This window comes from Crocuta crocuta, unplaced genomic scaffold, assembly GCF_008692635.1.
Source record: "Crocuta crocuta isolate KB4526 unplaced genomic scaffold, BGI_CrCroc_1.0 scaffold8, whole genome shotgun sequence".
In the NCBI taxonomy this organism is placed as follows: Eukaryota; Metazoa; Chordata; class Mammalia; order Carnivora; family Hyaenidae; genus Crocuta; species Crocuta crocuta.
The window spans coordinates 798859-802477 of record NW_027532162.1 but is presented as its reverse complement, the minus strand read 5'-3'; the positions used below and the strand labels follow the sequence as shown (position 1 = coordinate 802477).

The following is a 3619-nucleotide window of genomic DNA, read 5'->3' as shown; positions in this document are numbered from 1 at the left end:
TAACTAGGTCACATACACACACGCCCGCCCTGCAGGGCTCTCCTGTCTCCCGTCACCCAGACTAAAGGTCACAAAAGGCTCTTCAGGAAGCACTATTGACGGTGGGATGTAGACTTCAGTGTAACGTAAGAAGATGTGCAGGGGCGCCTGGGTGGCTCAGTCGGTTCAGCGTCCGACTCTTGATCCCAGCCTAAGTCATGATCCTGTGGTTGTGAGATTGAGCCCTACATCAGGCTCACGTGGAGCACGGAGCCTGCCTGGCATTCTCTCTCTCCTCTCTCTCTGCCCCTCCCCCGCCTATGCATGCCCCACTCAAGTGCGCGCACGCTCTCTCTCTCTCTTTCTCTCTCTCTGCCCCTCCCCTGGTCATGCTCTTTCTCAAAAATAAACATTAAAAAACACTTTAAAAAATGGTTAAATGCTCTTCAAAGCAAACCCAAAGGCCGTTCAGGGAGAAAATCCATCTGGATTCACGTTTGCACAAAGGATTCTTGAAAGAGGGACAGAACGCTAATAAACTGGTGGCTGTGGGTGGGGACGGTCGCTGCACGAAGGGCAGAAATCGGAGTGAGACTTTTCACTATGACTTTTTAAAAAATAAACTTTATTTTTCAAACCATTTGAGGCTGACAGAAAAATTCCAAAGATAATGTATATTAAGAGTTCTCACAGCCTCCCTCCCGCCTGTTTCCCTGTTGTTGACATCTTACATTAGGGTGCCACACTGTCAACCCAGGCCCCTGTGTCAATCCATGAGGATTAACTAAGTCCACACCTTCTTCAGATTTCCTCAGTGTTACCCAATGTCCGCTGTTCCAGGGCCCCATCCAGACAGCACAGTACATTTAAGATGTCGTGTCTCCTCATGCTCCTCTGGGCTGTGACAATTTCCCAGGTTCTTTGTATTTTTATGACCTTGAAAGTTTTGAGGGGTACAGGTTATGTGGGTTTTTTAAATATTATTTTTATTTTATTTTTTTAAGTAGGCTCCACGCCCAATACGGGGCTCAAACTCATGACTCCAAGGTCAAGAATCACATGCTCCAATGACTGAGCCAGCCAGGCACCCCCCAGGTTGGGTGTTTCATAGAATGTTCCTCACTTGAGATTTATCTGATGTTTTCCCTATAATCAGACTGAGGTTCTGGGATTTTTTGGAGGAAGATCATCCATGTAAAGCACCGTTTTCATCACATCTTATCAAGGGCACAAACTATCAACATGACGTGTTGCTGTTGATGTTGACCTTGATCATCTGGTCATTATTACTTTTTATGTTTGATTTCTGAACCAGATGGAATATTACAATGTAAAATTAAAATATAGAAAGCTGTAAGACCTGTATTCCTTTGCTAGGGTCGCCGAAACAAAGATCACAGAACGGGGGGCTTAGACAACAGAAATTGACCATCCTGGGGGCTGGAAGTCCCAGTTGAAGGCGTGTGCAGGGCTGGGTCTTCTGAGACCTTCTGAGGTCTCACCCCTTGGCTTACAGATGGCCATGCCCTTGCTGGGAATGTTCTCATTGTGTGGGCATCTGGGTGGCTTTGCCCCTTCGTGTAAGGACCCAAATCGTATTGGATGAGGGCCCACCCATATGACCTCTCTTTAACCTCGATTCCCTCTTTACAGACCCTATCTCCAAATAGTCACTTACGGAGGATATAGAAGGGTTAGGACTTCAACATATGAATCCTGGGGGCAGGGGCACAATTCAGTCCATAACAAGAAGCCCTCAGAGCACGGCCCCAATCTCCTCTTCCAAGGCAATCTCCCGAGTCCCTAGCGCTCCACAGCTGGAACTTTTTTTTTAAGTTTATTTATTTTGAGAGAGTACATGCATGCACGCACACATGGGGGAGGGGCAGAGAGGGAGGGAGAGAGAGAGAGAATCCCAAGCAGGCTCCACACTGTCAGCGGCGAGCCCAATTGAGGGCTTGAACACACGAACTGTGAAATCATGACCTGAGACGAAGTTGGATGCTTAGCCGACTGAGCCCCAGGCGCCCCTCCACAGCTAGATCTCCTACGCCAGCTGTCCCAAACCCTGGCCCTCCCTCCTCCAAGTCCTCAGTCATCCACCTCCCGTCCCTGCAAAAGCACTCTGTCAATTCTTGTCACGGTTCAAATCCCTCCTCTTCTTCAAGGTTCTCCCCCCCCCCCGGAGAACTCATCTCTACCACCTTCCCCCCAAGTGCTCAGTCCTGGGCCACCTGTCACAACCAGCCACCCTAGAGCCGGCAACGCACCTGTTTCCCTCGGGCAGCAAGCGTCACCCGGGTTTCCGCCGGGTGCCCAGCCCTGGTCCCGGCTGTGGTGACAGAAGCTTGAGCAAGACGGACGCAGGCCTTATGCTCCCGGAGCTTATATTCTGGTCAGGGGAGAAGATGGTAAAGATGATAAACAAGAACACACATTAACTTCAAACACTGGTTAAGTGTATTTAAAAAAAATAACAATAAAGCCAGATCATGTGACAGATGACAGATGCTTTTTTCAGAAGAAGGTGACATTTGAGTCGGGAGTGAAACATGGAGAAGGTCGCCTTGCAGGGCTCCTCAGGAGGGCCGTGTGAAGGGAGAGACAGAGCGGGCGAGAAGGGAATGAACTTACAGCCGCTCTGAGGGCGGCCCCGGGGCCTCACGGGAGGGGGGGGGAGAGTGAGGGAGATAAGGTCAAGTTTGGGTTTGGGGGCCATGATGAGTCTGGACTTTATCTTGGCGCGTTTCCAGGGCACAAGAGGGGCCTGGTTTATGTTTCCCGATGCCCAGAGGGCACCACGGGGAGGGTGGAAGGAGCGGAGGAGAGAAACCCCTCCGGAGGATTAAGGACAAAAGTGGATGTGGAGAAGCGGCCTCCTTTCTGATGTGCTTTGAAGGGGACTTCCTAGGGACGACAGAAAGAGAGGCCCTGCGATGGCCCCCGAGGCTTCCACCCAGGCCTGGGGAGCCGGCAGTCGCAGGACCTGTGCTGTGTCCTGCTTGGCCACGCCGTCCCTGGGGAGGGCCACGCTTCAGGACCCCCTGCCTCTGTCCAGCCTGCGGCCACCCCACCTTGCCGTCTACTCGGCACTCCAGCCAGCCCTGTTTCCCACTGCACCCTACCGTGAGCCCTCCCAGCTGATTTAGCCCAAGGCCAGAAGGGTGTTTCTAAGGTGGAAATCACACCCGGCCACTTCCCCAGCGGCTCCCCACAGCCCTCAGGGCTCCCCACACCTAGCAAGGGGCGGTTAACCTCCCCCCAGGGGCCAGAGCTCAGGAGCCCCTGCTCCCCAGCCTGCATGCCTTCCCGTGCACCCATCCTCAGGCCAGCTCCTACCCCAGCCACTCCGCCCCAGAGGTGGCCGGCGCGCCCCCAGCCCCTCCCCCACAGTGTGGAGGTGGGGACAGTGGGGAGGGGGCTCCGTCTCCACTCTCAGTTCCCCGGGAGAACCCGTTTCCGCACGTGTTGGCTGTGAATCAGTCGTGGTTGCGTTCGCTCTTGTAGCGCACGAAGTAGTATTTCTGTCGTCAAGGTTAGAAAAGAACACTGCTAGCGATCTGTGTGTTTTTCGTGCTTCGCTGGGCTGTCGGGGGTGTGGCCGCGCCCCCCACCCCCGCCCCGCACAGGGCAGCGCGGG

General features: G+C 53.5%; 1 long non-coding RNA gene across 1 annotated transcript; it reads right to left on the bottom strand.

Annotated features, from left to right (window-relative positions):
- Nucleotides 1-583: 583 nt before the first annotated feature.
- On the bottom strand, nt 584-3593 carry LOC144241838 (uncharacterized). The gene is made up of 3 exons (XR_013338208.1): nt 3319-3593; nt 2250-2371; nt 584-915 (listed from the first exon to the last, which is right to left on the bottom strand). It is a non-coding gene; the product is annotated as an uncharacterized LOC144241838 (long non-coding RNA).
- Nucleotides 3594-3619: the final 26 nt, after the last annotated feature.